This window comes from Culex quinquefasciatus, chromosome 3 (assembly GCF_015732765.1).
Source record: "Culex quinquefasciatus strain JHB chromosome 3, VPISU_Cqui_1.0_pri_paternal, whole genome shotgun sequence".
Taxonomy (NCBI): Eukaryota; Metazoa; Arthropoda; class Insecta; order Diptera; family Culicidae; genus Culex; species Culex quinquefasciatus.
The window spans coordinates 129,800,772-129,816,318 of record NC_051863.1 but is presented as its reverse complement, the minus strand read 5'-3'; the positions used below and the strand labels follow the sequence as shown (position 1 = coordinate 129,816,318).

Sequence of the window (15,547 nt, the reverse complement as noted above, 5' to 3'; positions counted from 1 at the left end):
AGAAACAACTCCTCTTCTTAGGAAACTACAATTTTATTCTTCCGACTACGATTTTATTACAAGACCGAAAGGTAAACAAAACTTCTCCTAAAGAAAGAGCAACGCGATCCGACCGCGACGACGATTTTATTCAACTGATATTTGGCCCAGGCAGTGTGAAGAGGAATGCAGAAAACCATGCAGAAGTGCGCGTGATCGCGACGATCAAGACTACCACTACCACCACCCTGCCGTGTATATACGCAAATTATAGCAAGAGAATTTATGCTACACGGCAGGGTGGCGAGTCAATTTTACTCTTCAACCGAACATGCCGGCCACCTTAAATTCCCTAAGAATTTAAACTTGGAAACTAAACCTACTTAAAACTAGCACTTTAAAAATTCATTTTTTTTTTTTCTTGACGCCTTCTTCACCAACTCCGTTGCGCCGTAGGGTTGACGGTTGACGGCGATCTTCCTCCTACGCTGCGCCTTGTGTCGGTTGAGGGTTGAAGACGCTCGTGATCTGCACCGCCGAGTCCTTCTCGAACGGCAGCAAACATACACGTGCGGACTGCCGCTTGTAGACCGCACCGTTCGGCAAACGCAGCTTCACGACGCGGACGACGCCGTCGGGGCCTGGGTAGACCTCGACAATCCGCGCGAGGGGCCACTCGATTGCCGCCTTGTTGTCCTCCTTGAGGATCACCATCTGTCCAGCCTTCAGCTGGGTCGCTTGCGGGAATTTCTGGTTCTGGTTGTGGAGCTGCGAGATGTACTCCCGCCTCCACCGCTTCCAGTGTTGCTGCACCAGCTGCTGCAGTTGCTGGTAGTGTTGCAGCCGGTTCGTCGGGATGTCCGTGTAGTCCGGATCCGGAATCGCTAGCAGCGACGATCCGGCGAGAAAGTGCCCGGGCGTGAGCACGTCCAGTTCGTCCGGGTCCTCCGACAACGGGGTAAGCGGGCGCGAATTCATGGCCGCTTCGATCTGGGTGAGGACGGTCGCCATGTCCTCGAAGGAGAGTTGTCGTTGACCCAGCACACGGACGAGCGACGTCTTGGCCGACTTCACGGCCGCCTCCCATAGGCCGCCGAAGTTCGGCGCTCTCGGCAGGATGAACTTCCATTCGATCCCACGGCGGGACGCTTCGCTTGTGATCTCCGTGATCACCTTGGTGTCTCGAAGCAGCTCGTACAGCTCGCGCAGGTGGTTGCTTGCTCCCTGGAAGTTGAGACCGTTGTCCGAGTGGATCTCGGACGGTAGACCTCGGCGAGAAACAAAACGACGCAGGGCAGCAAGAAACGCAGCGGTGGTCAAGTCCCCTACCAGCTCCAGGTGGACCGCTTTCGTGCTGAAGCACACGAAGACCGCGATGTACGCCTTCTGCGCAGCTGCTCGACGGTGTACGGGCTTCAGGTAGACAGGGCCACAATAGTCTACGCCGGTGACGGTAAATGCGCGAGAGGGGGTTGTTCGAGGTTTTGGGAGTTGACCAGGGGGTTGCTTTATAGGGACAGGGTTGGTACGGAAACAGCGCACACAGTTGCGAAAAGTGTAAGTTGCCAATTGTTTGCCGTTCAATGGCCAAAATTCGTGCCGAATTTGAGCGAGCGTCATACGGGGGCCAGAGTGGAGCGAAGTTTCGTGGTACGCGACCGCCATTTGTCGCGTGAAAACGTTGCTGCTGGGAAGGATCATGGGGTGTCGGGTAGAGTACGCTTCGCCCGCGAGTCCAAGCCGGCCACCAACGCGCAGAATGCCCTGCTGGTCGAGAAACGGGTTGACCAGCTTCAGCGACGAGTGAGCCGGAACGAGTCGATGGTTTGCGAGCGCCTTGATCTCCGCAGCGAAGGGTTCCTGCTGCACGCCGCGCACGAGAGCGAACTTTGCCTCCTTCAAATCTCCAACGGAGAGAAATGGAGTTCTAGGGGGCTGCTTGCGACGCTGACATCTCCGGACAAACCTCACGCAGTACGCCGTAATCCTCAGCAGCTTCCAGTAACTGCCATAGCGATCGATGAGCGGGTGAGGTTCCGGGGAAGCAGACACGATCAGCACGTTCTTTCTCTTCTCCAGCAACTCCTCAGCAGGCTCGTCGACTTCCAAATGCTTCACTCTGCTCCAGTACTCTTCGAACGACTCCAACCACTTCGGACCGTAGAACCACAGCCGCAAACCAACGAGATCTTTCGGCATGACTCCACGGGAAACGAGATCCGCTGGGTTTTCAGTCCCCTTGACGTGGTTCCAGCGATGCCCTTTCGTCAACTCCTGGATGTGCGAGACTCGGTTCGCAACGAACGTGGGCCACACGTACGACGGTGACCTCAGCCACGCCAGCACGACTGTCGAGTCCGACCAGAACCAGCTCTCCGTGCCCTCCATCTTGAGGGCTTGCACGACCTTTCGGTACAGCCTTGCTGCCATCAAAGCTGCACACAGCTCTAACCTCGCCAGGGTGACCTTTTTCAACCCTGCGGGGCGCGACTTGGCCGCCAACAGCGAAATTTTGACCAGCCCCGACTGGCTGATCGATCGAGCGTAGATGCACGCTCCGTAGGCCGCTTCGGACGCATCCGCGAACACATGAAACTCGACATGGACCGGATTTTCCACGAAAGCGCACCTGTCGACCGAAATCTTCGACAACTCCGGCAACTGCTGGTAGAACTCAGTCCACCTCCCGGCCAAATCCGGTCTCAATGGGTCGTCCCAGCCTTGAGTCGCGACCCACAGCAGCTGCATTCGAATCTTGGCCCACGAAATGACCGGAGCAGTGATCCCAGTTGGATCCCAAAGTTGGGCAATGACCGAATAGACCTTCCGTCTGGTCCATTGCCCATTCACGGACAAACCCGTGACATCGATGCCGAGAACGTCTGGCCCTGGCTGCCAGTTTATTCCCAGCGTCTTCACCTGCTCCTGGTCGAAACTGAGCGTGGTCTGCGTACCCAAATCGTCCGCAGCCAGCCCTGCCAACGCCCCTGTGGCGTTTGACACCCACTTGCGCAGCCTAAATCCACCCTTCGGCAACAGCTGCTCCAGCTCCTGCCGCAACAACAGCGCTTCTTCTTCGGAGTCCGCTCCGCCGATGAAATCGTCCACGTAGAAGTCACGCAACAGTGCTTCCTTCGCACGTGAATACACCTCTCCTTCGTCCTGCGCCAGCTGCTGCATACAGCGCGTGGCAAGGTATGACGATGGGGCCAACCCAAACGTCACCCGTAGCATCTCGTACGTCCTTATTGGCTCCGACGGCGAAGGCCTCCACAGAATCCGCTGCAGAGGGGTATCGTCCGGATGGACCTTAACCTGCAGGTACATCTTCTCGATGTCCGCAACCAGAGCGACCTGCTTCTTCCGAAAGCGCAGCACCAAATCGAACAACGGGTCCTGGAGAACCGGACCAATCATCAGCGCCTCGTTCAGCGAGAAATTCGACGTTGTCTTGGCAGAACCATCGAACACGGGCCGGATCTTCGTCGTCGTGCTGGACTCCTTGAAGACCGGATGGTGAGGCAGGTAGCATTCAAGCCGCTTGTCGCCCTTCAGCTCCTCCTCCGAAACAACCTTCATGTGGTCCTGATCCAAGTACGCCTGAATCGCCTCGTTGTACCGCTTTCGCAAGCTTTCGTCCTTGCCCAGCCTCCGCTCCAACTGCATCAGCCGCCGCACCGCCATATTTCGCGATTCGCCGACCATCTTCTCGAAACCCATGCGCTTCGGAAGTCGCACCACGTATCGACCCGTGACGTCGCGTGAAAACGTGGCCTGAAAATGCTCCTCACAGTCCTGTTCCTCTTGTGACCGCTTCGGAGCCTCCTGCAGCTCCTCAATCGTCCAAAAACGCTCGATCTTCTCCTCCAGGGTCGCATTGACGGAGACGTGACAGCTCGGGACGGGGTTTAGACTCCCCAGATCGGTCTTTCCCGCAGCTATCCAACCGAAAACCGTGTTCACGAACAGCGGAAGACCTTCTCCCGGCCGCTGGATCTGCACCCGGCCACCATTCAGCAACAGGAACTCGTAGAAGAACTCCAGCCCTAGCAGCAAATCGATTGGAGCCCGCTTGTGGAATCCGGGATCCGCCAACACCATGTCAGAGGGCAAGTTCCACTGGTCGATCGGAATTGTGGCCGACGGTTGGTCCTCCGTCACCTTCTTCAGCACCAGACACTCCATCGGGACCGTATAGTTGGTGACACGCGAGGAGACAATCGCCGACACCGAGCTATCAACCTGCATACGGGAACTTCCGACGCCGGAGATCGGCACACTCACCTTCTTCCGCGGCAATCTCAAGATCTGACACAGTCGCTCACTGATCAGATTCGCCTGCGACCCGCTATCGAGCAACGCTCTTGCGGTGTGCAACCGGCCATGGCAATCCTTCACCGCCACGAGCACCGTCGACAGGAACACGTGGACTTTCCGCGATTCCGCGGCCACGTTTGCAGCGTAAATTGTGGCCACCGAACTCGTCACCGCTTGCGGTTGAGCTGCCGGCGCCGTCGAGGAACGCGAACCACCCTCTTGTGAATCTCCCGTTACCGCAGCGCTCGGAGTGGAACCGGAACCAGTTCTACCAACAGGATGCAGCAAGGTGTTGTGCTTCTCGCTGCAACTGGAGCAGCGACTTCTGACAATGCAGTCCCTCACGAAATGGCCACCCCACAGACAATTTCTGCAGAGCCTCTTCGACAACACCAGCCTGTTACGACCATCCAGTGACAACTTCTTGAAGTCCGAACAGCTCGAAAGCGAGTGTGGGCCGCTACACATCCTGCACTTCGGAGAAGAAGAGTCGGAAGCGGCGTTCACTGTCAGCTTCGGGAACGATTTCTTGGGCTGGGCTGCTGGAACCGAAGATACGGAGGGAGAACCACGCTGACTGCCCAACAGCTGATCAACTGCGACCGCATCCAAGACCTTCGTCCGCTCCTCCAGGAACGCTATCACGTCGGTGAACTGCGGGTCCTCCTTCTTGGCTGCCAACGCCTCCCATTCCTTCTGCGTCACGTCATCCAGCTTCGACACCAACAACTGCGTCAGCATCACGCCCCAGCCACCGGTCACTTCGCCCAACTGGTCCAGAATCTGCGTACAACGGCTGAAGTGATCCACCACGTCGTGGATGTTACTCGACGACACCCCTTTCACTCGCGGAAACTGAAGCAACCCGTTGACATAACGCTTCTTCTGGAGATACTTGTTGGCATGTCGCTTGACCAACAAGTCCCAGACCACCTGGTAGCTCTTCGCGCTAAACTCACTCGAGTTGATCATCTTTCTGGCCTCACCGATAAGACAGTCTCGCAAGTAGTGGAACTTCTGAATCGCGGTCAAATCGACGTTTTCGTGGATGAGGGACTTGAAAGTGTCGTGGAAAGGCAACCACTCATCGTACTCCCCACTAAACTTCGGCAAAGTGATCTTCGGCAACTGTATGCCGGCACGCGCAACGCATGCGCTAGACCCAGACGCAACCCCAGAAGGCAACCTCGACTTCAACCCTGCCCTTACCTTGTGGTACAACCCTCGAACTGCTCTCGGACTCGCTCATGTTCCTCCTCCATGGCTGTGGCATCATCCTCTTCCTTGAGGTCCTCCTCCTCGATGGTCTCGATCTCAAGCTGGAGCGCCTCGAACTCCGCCCAGGCCTGGTTGACCGCATCGAGCCGCGACTGCACCTGATCGGCGTGCTTTTCCAGCACAAAGTTCTGCAGGAACTTGTCGGCGCGGTTGAGAGACGCGAGGATGGTGTTGCGTATCTTCAGCTTGTACGACACCTTCTTCGGCATGGTGACGCAGGGCAACTGAACTGCAAAAAGAGAGCGAAGCGAAGCACCACACAAACAATCGCTAGGGAGTTGGAAAGAGGCTCACCTGTGAGCCTATTAAACAAGGCCTTGTATGTTTAACGCCCAACAGGATACTCTCCAAAACTCTCCTCCGGCCAATGTACAGCCGCAGCGATGACGTCGCCGAAACACAGCGAAAATCCCTCGAGAGCAGCGCGTCGTCCACCGAGAAAAGCAAAATATTGCAACACCGTCGAGCAACGAAAATTCCAGCCGAGTACTCACCCTGTGAGCCTGGCTGTACAGGCCTTGCAAAGATCCGTAACTTAATACGCGCCCCCGGTAACAAACAACACCCGTAGCACGGGTAAACAATGGCCAAACAGGCCAGCAGCACGGCACAAGTACCTTCCGTACTCAAATCGTCGCCGAAATAACCAGCGGTCGGTCCAAACAGCCCGTGATCGTCCAGCAAATCGTCCAACAGAACCTCAGCAGCAGCAGCAATAGCAAACAGCAGCACCGAAAAAGTTCAAAACAGCGCAATGAGGACACCAGTTACGGGAAAAATGGGGACAAGTGTACTCACCGTGTGAGCCTGTCCACCAGGCCGTGCACGTATCAATGGATGTCCTCTTCACCCGCGCGGGGTCGCTGAACTTTCCTCTCAGGTCGATGAACTCTGCTACTGCTGAGCGCCAAACCAAAACAATCGCGATGGCCGCGAACTTTCTCCGCAGCAGCGATGGCGAACTCGTTCGACGCGCAGATGATCGCGATGGCGTTCGATGGGCCACCCGAGGTACCAATCCTGGTCACGGCACCAATGTTCGGACCCGTGAATTGGCCTACCTCGAACCGCGCTCACCTGAGTTCAATCCTCTGTTCGTTGGACGTATAATTCTACGTTGTGTTTTTTGTCGTGTGTTGTGTGTTTGTGCGTTGTGTCGTCCTCTGTGTGTTCCGTCCCTTTCCGTTCCAAAACTCCTTCCAAATCCTGTCCGTCCCGTTTCCGTACCGCTTTCTTCCTTCTTTCTTTTGTAGGTTCCAGGTAAGTATTTTAATAGGTTTCAGTTCCGGCAGCAGCGGCAGCAGTAACTTTTTTCTACACACAGCAGGCAGAACTTCGATGGCGGAAACTTTTCTTTGCAGGGCGAACCAAACACCAAAAAGCGCACGAGAAAAGGCGGATTCAAACCACTTCAGCAGCAGTCAACGGGTAAGTAATACAGGTAAGTTTTCTTCTTCCACAGGTACACAGAAACAACTCCTCTTCTTAGGAAACTACAATTTTATTCTTCCGACTACGATTTTATTACAAGACCGAAAGGTAAACAAAACTTCCTAAAGAAAGAGCAACGCGATCCGACCGCGACGACGATTTTATTCAACTGATATTTGGCCCAGGCAGTGTGAAGAGGAATGCAGAAAACCATGCAGAAGTGCGCGTGATCGCGACGATCAAGACTACCACTACCACCACCCTGCCGTGTATATACGCAAATTATAGCAAGAGAATTTATGCTACACGGCAGGGTGGCGAGTCAATTTTACTCTTCAACCGAACAGAATGTTTTCAAGTTTCAAACCAAAAGTCAAGTGGAGAACAACATCGACGAATTATCAAGCCAGCTATTTTATCAATTATATCAACGCAGAGGAGACAACAGAACGCGAACAACAATTATATTTAGTACTCAGATATTCAAAAACATATTTTTCAAAATCAACACTTATCAAGAACCAGCGTTAGGCTTACAGTAGATGATTATCTTAGCAGACAAACATCTAGCTGGGTAGTGTGAGGGTATGTAGCGACCCTCAGTTAATCAGAGTATAAATTTAGATTTTTAGTTCGACCAACAGGGAAGAGTTTGTCAAAAGTACATTGGTCTTACCAATCAGACGAAGTGCAACATCTTCAGATGCACTCATTAACACATGTTGACACGAGTCAAGTGTCATATTTCTAGGAGCACGTAGGTTAAGATATAAATAAACACAGTAGGAGGATAGAAGGAAAAGCACAAAGCGAAAACAGAAGGGTCATGAACTCTGCCAGGATCCCTGCTGAGAAATTTCGAGCAGAAAGATTTCAAGATCAACGCGGTGTAGTCAAAACGCACGTGGCTGAGCTACTCCCGTAGAGATGAATATTGCGCATGCGTCTTGACTAAAAACGCTTCAGAGTATAAAAGCCTAAGTTAGATTTAGAATCGAGGTAGTTGAAATTAGGAAAGAGTTAAGAGTGGGAGTTGAGAGTTGGAGTTGATTATTCGGTGTAAGTGCTTCGATGCACAGATTCAACCAAAATGCCACGGGGCATATCTTAGAAGCATAGTGAAATGCTGCCATAAGCTTAAGGAAAATCTAAGAATACATATTTTGGAGTTAAAGTTAAATGGTGTCGTTCTGTGCAAAAAGGAATAAAAATGAAAGAAATCCCACTGATATTAGAGACTAAGCTTACACAAGCTTACACACCGGATAAAAATCCTGCTGAAGCCTCAAGCTATCGGCCCATTAGTTTGCTTTCATCTATTAGTAAATTATTCGAAAGAATAATTCTTAATAGAATGATGACGCACATTAATGAAAATTCAATTTTCGCTGATGAGCAGTTTGGATTTCGCCTTGGGCATTCAACTACTCATCAGTTGTTGAGAGTTTCAAATTTAATTCGAAGCAACAAATCTGAGGGCTATTCTACTGGCGCTGCTCTTCTTGATATAGAAAAAGCATTTGACAGTGTTTGGCATAAAGGTTTGATTGCGAAATTGAAAAGGTTTAATTTTCCGATTTATATCGTGAAAATTATTCAAAATTATTTGACGGATCGTACTCTGCAGGTATGTTATCAGAATAGCAAATCTGATCAACTACCTGTACGTGCTGGAGTCCCTCAAGGAAGCATTTTGGGTCCAATTTTATACAATATTTTTACTTCTGATTTGCCTGATTTGCCCCCAGGATGTCAGAAATCACTTTTTGCTGATGACACAAGCATCTCCGCCAAAGGCAGAAGCCTTCGTGTCATCACAAGAAGATTACAAAAAAGCTTGGATATTTTCAATTCTTATTTGAAAGAATGGAAAATTACTCCAAATGCTGCAAAAACTCAACTTATTATTTTCCCTCACAAACCAAGGGCTGATTTTCTTAAACCAAAAAGTCATCACATTATAAAGATGAATGAGGTAAATTTAAAGTGGGAGGATCAAGTGAAATATCTTGGACTTGGTTTTGACAAAAACCTTACTTACAAGGATCACATTGAAAGTATCCAGGTTAAATGTAACAAATATATCAAATGTTTGTATCCACTTATAAACAGGAATTCTAGACTTTGTCTCAAGAATAAACTGTTAATTTATAAACAAATTTTCAGACCTGCCATGCTTTATGCTGTGCCGATCTGGACAAGCTGTTGCTTAACCAGGAAGAAAAACTTCAGAGGATTCAGAACAAAATTCTGAAAATGATTCTGAAACTTCCTCCCTGGTTCAGCACCAGTGAACTTCATCAATTAGCCGAAGTTGACACTTTGGATGTTATGTCCAATAAGATAATTGATGCATTTCGACAAAAATCATTGCAGTCTTCAGCTGCATTGATCCGCTCTTTATATAGTTTATAAGTTAGTTTTAAGGTATCCCTTTTCCCTTTTGTACATGTAGGACCTCCTACATTTGAAATCACTGAATAGCGAAAGCTACAATATTTCATGAATAAATGAAAGTTGCTAGTATTTAAAATTGAGGTGAAAAGTCATCGTTTGTGATTGGACACTCAATAATATTTTAACTGAATGAATGTACATGGAAAAGAAATTTGAATAAATATAAATTAAAAAAAAAAAAAAAAAAAAAAAAAGCTAACGCTTCTTCAGATTTCTTTCGACGTTCCATAGGGAATACGTTGGGCTACTATGTCCTATCATTAGGTTTGATCAAAATTAAGATTATACTCAGAATCCAGGGCTGTCTCATTGTCCTTCACTACTTCCAGCACGTGGGTAACAATGAGACACTTTGATTTTTCTTTATTGAAATTTTCAAAATCTATGGAAATCTTTCAAAACTTGAATTGAAAGGGACTTTTGGCACATTAATTGAGTTTTGACTTCATTTAACCAAAAATATAAAGTTTTTTGGTATAAATATATGGATTTTACTAAAGAGCAAATCAGTGCTCCCAAATGAACCGGTTAGGCTAGGTTCACCTATAAACTTGGTTCGGCTTAAGCCTCCCTTTGTGGTTCAATCCTGGTTCAGTGAACCATGAACCATGGCTTAAGCCAGGCTAACCAGGCTAATGAAAACCATAGGAATAATGCACTGTGTAACAAATATTATAGTGTAACAATGTTACAATATAACATTCATTACACCGTAACATAAGTTACACCGTTACATTGTTACACCGCATCATTCGTTACACCGTAACATTCGTTACACCCTAATATGGTTACACCGTAACATTGTTACACCACAACATTCGTAACACCGTTACATTCGTCACACCGTAACATTGTTACACCGTAACATTGTTACACCGTAACATAAGTTACACCGTTACATTGTTACACCGCATCATTCGTTACACCGTAACATTCGTTACACCCTAATATGGTTACACCGTAACATTGTTACACCACAACATTCGTAACACCGTTACATTCGTCACACCGTAACATTGTTACACCGTAACATTGTTACACCGTAACATTCGTTACACCGTAACATTGTTACACCGTAACATTGTTACACCGTAACATGGTTGCACCGTAGTTTGGTTGCACCGTAGTTTGGTTACACCGTAACATGGTTGCATCGTAGCATTCATTACACCGTGACATTCGTTACACCGTAATAATGTTACGATGTAAGACTGTTACGGTGTAACAATGTTACGGTGTAACGAATGTTGTGGTGTAACAATGTTACGGTGTAACAATGTTACGGTGTAACAATGTTACGGTGTAACAATGTTACGGTGTAACAATGTTACGGTGTAATCATACTACGGTGTAACGAATGTTACGGTTTGAGCATACTACGGTGTAACAAAGCTTGCCGTTTAGCCTAACATTCTTTGATCAGGTTCAAGCCAGGTTCAAGCCTGGTTCAAGCCAATGGTTTATTTTGGCTAGCCTCGCCTGGTTTGAACCAAATGAACCATGGCTCACGACACTCAGTGAGCCTGAGCCGACGATGCTTGCCGACGTGTGGTGTGAACCTGAACCAGAAAAATGAACCTAGCCTAGCCGTTGGCTTAGGCTCGTGGGAACACTGGAGCAAATCCTGCTTAAATCATTAATTTTTCTGGTACTTTTGTAGCCGAGCCCCTGCGTTTGTTCCAATGAAACTATTTATTCATTTTTGTGTATATGGAGCCAATTGTACTCAAAAATGACACTTGAAAAGGGCGTAAGTTAAAAAAAAATAATTGTATTTTGTAAAAATTGTTCTTGGAAAAAAATATATTTTTAAATTTTTAAGTATAAAGTTAAACCTAATTTAAAGCTGATGTCACGAATTATTTCGTTCAAAATCTTAGACGAAATCGCCTTCCTTGGTCTACAGGTCAAGATATTCAAAAACCGAAATGGAAATCGATTTCCAGACAAATTTACCTAAAAGTCTCTTAATTGAGTTAGGACAATGGTCAATATGAAGACTTTTATGTAAAATTGTCTGAGAAATCGATTCCCACTGTTGTTTTTTTTTTAGTTTTGACGTTCATACCACTTAGGCTACCACTTATTTTTCAAAGTTTATGTCGCCTTCTCCCCTTCAAAATTGGTCTGAAAAATCAGGGGCAGAAAAAAATATTTTTCCAAAAAACTTCAAAATTTCCATGAAAATAGAAGTTTAATTAACTGAAAACAATCTAAAATGAACTTTTCTGCAATGATAATCATGTTTAGCATGTTTGGGCTTGTTTAAAAATGTATTGCATTTTTACGAAATTTCAATGTACAGCACCGCAAAAAATATTTTTCTCAAAAAACAAAATTTTCGTCAATACTTAGATATTTTGGAAACTAATGATGGCAAAACAACTGGACAGGTGTATAATGCATTTTAAAACACTTTTTTCATTAAAATGTTGAAACCATGGCTCGTAATTTCAATTTTTATACTTTTTAATCCACCCTCCCTCGACTTTGGTCAGAGTTGAGGGACATAAACTTCAAAAAATATTTGCAACGGACTTAACAAAAAAAAAACAGTTTCAGTGAATGATGTTTTTATTTTTTAGGAGAGACATACCATCCTGCATTTTTGTGAGTCTTTTTGTAACATTTTAGGCCATTTTCTGAAAAACGAAAAAGAATCGTGAAATCACCTTTAAACTTAACTTATTAACATAAAAATTGAATAATATTTTTCTTTCTGTGTATTTAAAAAAAAACCCGTTAATTTCCTACAAGTTTATCTTTGACCACTTTTTGGTACAATGCAACGGCTTTGAGTTACAGTAATTTTTAAATTACAAAATAAATAAATATTTAAAAAATACGCCCTTCTCAAATGTCAATGACAAAAAATTATGAGCTACCGTTGCCTAAAGGTTACGGGTTTCGCCTTGTAATCAGAAGCCGGGAAAAAACGGTGGGGGATTTTGGCTCGGTTTCGGCTTGCAGCGTTCTGGATTTCCAATTCAGAGGTTGTGAGTAGGACGTCCAATTTTCCCGGAGTTTGAATTTCCTGGGAAACGGGAAAAAACTGTCTGAATCCCGGGAATTCCCGGGACCCCGGAAAAATTTTAAACAGTCATAAAATTATGTTTTTTTTTATGTTATGTTTTTCAAAATTAAACTCAAAGAATTAGCTCAATAATATTAATTGGTGACAATAGACAATCTAAACTAGACTAGAAAAGCTTGAAAAATTTCCTTGAAAATGTCTAAACAAGAATAGAGCGTGGAACTGTGCGGCTGAATTTGGAGTGGTGGGTTTGTGTGGAGTTTTGTCCACATGAAGTGAGGCAGCCTCCTTCGAGATGATCGTTTCTTCGTCGACGAAAATGACAACTTAGTGTGTGCTGCTCTCTAAACGATATCCTCGTGTCAACCGAATTTGGTGAGTTGGTGGTGATGAAGCAACATTTGCAGTTTCAGGTAAGTCCGTTCCCTGCTAGTGGAGGTGTGAGTGTGCATCAAAAGGTGAGCTGATAATTAAGTTTCTAATAAATTGCACTGGGAAAACGAAATTTAGAATTTGGGGGCAGTGGGATTATCAGTTCTATGTCATTATTTGATTTAAATTATCATATGTTTTCTTTTCACAGGAAGCGAGTTGTGGCGCTATAACCACGGAATATAACGTCCTTGGCATTTGTGGAAATACAATGTCCCATCCCTGAGGGTCCCGGAGCACCAAAACTTCTTAGCATGGTGCTCCCAACGATTAATTGCCTAAACAAACAGGAACGTGAGCGGGGGATCCCCACGTTTCTTCCTCCCCTGTAGATTCAGAACTGCATTGTTGTTTGAACATTCGTGTTCAAACTCAATCCAATTCAACGAATCATCTTTGCGGTAAACTTTACGCAGTTGGCCTGGCCGCTTCAACGTTTGTGATGTTTCAATGCATTCTAATGCAATGGCGCACTGCAAATGTTGATAATGACAAGAAGATGCTAGGCGTCAATCAACCTAAGGCATTCTCCAGGATGCCCTCGAAAGACTGGCTGCGATAGGGTTAGATTAGATTAGATTAGATTAGAAATGTCTAAACAAGAATAGAGCGTCCAATTTCCCGGGGTTACAAAATTCCCGGGAAACGGGAAATTTTCGTCAAATTTCCCGGGAAATCCCGGGAATTCCCGGGAAATTTGAATTTTAACGAAAATTCTTATGATCCTGTACCTGATTAATATTTTGCAACAGAATTGTATAGAACAGCAACTTAAATGGTCAAAATGAGTGTGAGGATCAATTGATGGCATGACTGCTCGTAAAAAATTATGCAACTTAGAGAAAATATATAAATTTTCTAGTTTTTATGCTGTCTTACAAATCCTACCAAATGAAAAATAAATATTAATAGTATTTTATGTTGACAAGTATTTTTTCAATCAAAGTGTACAGTGGACAGTGAAAATCTATGCTTCACAACAATAACAATAAAATTCCTTTTTTAATTTGTCTCTTATAAAGTTAAAATGTTCTGTTCGGTTCTTAATCATTTAGAAATAATGCTTTTCATGGCAAATAACTTATTCCATAATAAGTGTTTCAACTTGTGAATAAATAGAAACCTAATGATTGAATTTGCCATACAAATCTAATTTCTAGCGCCATTTAACTTGAAACACTTTTTCATGAAATCACAATTCAAAGTTTTAGGATATTTGAAGCGAGTTTTTGAAATATGGTTTCAAATTTGGGGTAAATTTTATATGATACGAAGTTGTTTTTTTAAATGATCTTTCATGGTTCCCTAAATGATATGATTTTGGTTATATGGTTGTATGACCTTATACATTAATTAGATTTATTTAAAAAAAATATATTGTAAAAGTGGTAAAAATTAAGCGCTATTTTTTCATATTTAACCCTCTTACGCCCTTGGTAGCTCAGGTGCTTCTTTAATTAATAACTTCAAACAGTAATTTCTCGAATACTTTTGAACAAATTCTTCTCGATCAACCCTTTTTGAAACATTTAATTATATCAATTTAATTTTCATCCAATTTGGTCAAGGCAAACAAAAATGATGAATATCTCATTTTCAAATGACATAACAAAAAATACGTTAAAATGAATTGTCGAAAATAAAATAGTAAATATTAATTCCATAATTGCGTCATTTTTGTTGCTCATCATATAAGCGAACTATTCCTAGTTGTGAATACTTCAGAAATAAATATTATCTAAATTAAACCTTGACATGAAATTTAAAGGCATGACGATAAGTTCAATGTTAACAGTTGTTTGAGATGAATTAAATCAAATCAGGTTCTCTAATTATTATTTTTTGTAAAATTACAATTTATTGGTGCCAAAAAGGTGGGAAAATGTATACTTCGGCTTGTATTTCGGGAATTCCCGGGAAATTAACAAATCTCCCGGGAAACGGAAAATATTTTTTGCCGGGAATTCCCGGGAATTTTTTTCCCGGGACGGGAAATTAGACGCTCTAAACAAGAAGCAACAAATAAAATGATACCAGTCAATGTAACATTTTAAATCATATTCAAATTTTATGTTTTATATAAAACATAAAAATCAATCAACTTATTGTTTTATTCTGTTTCTGTTTTTAATCGAAGTCATTCAAAACATTATGCAAAAAATGTCTTCAATTGGCGATAGGTAAGCAAAATTAATGCTGATATTTGCCAAAAACAAATGTTTGTGCTTCAAAATGCTCAATATGCATTGCTTATCGATTACCAAGTATTCAACTGTTTATCTATTTCCACAACAAAATCTGAAATTCTGGTTTTGGAAAAAATCCCGGGAATTTTGTCCCGGGAATTACCGGGATGGACGCACTAGTCGTGAGTTCGATTCTTGTACAGGGATGCTTTACAAAAAAAGAATTGTGGTTGATTTAAAATAAAAAGCATACAAATTTCAAATTTAAAATACTTTCAAGCTATTTCAAAACTGCTGTGCATGTTAAGCGTTTTGTCTAGATTATGACCAGCTTCAGACTGAAAATTATTGAAATCACGTTTTTTTCGAATGTTTAAAAATGTAAAGGGGCAGTACCGCCCTTCCGTCACGCTATTTTTAAAAATGAAGCTCG

General features: G+C 44.6%; 1 protein-coding gene across 7 annotated transcripts in view; it reads right to left on the bottom strand.

Moving 5' to 3' along the window:
- LOC6049979 overlaps positions 1-15,547 on the bottom strand; it is a 215,151-nt gene that overhangs the window by 62,296 nt on the left and 137,308 nt on the right. The gene's annotated exons all lie outside the window — the stretch shown is intronic.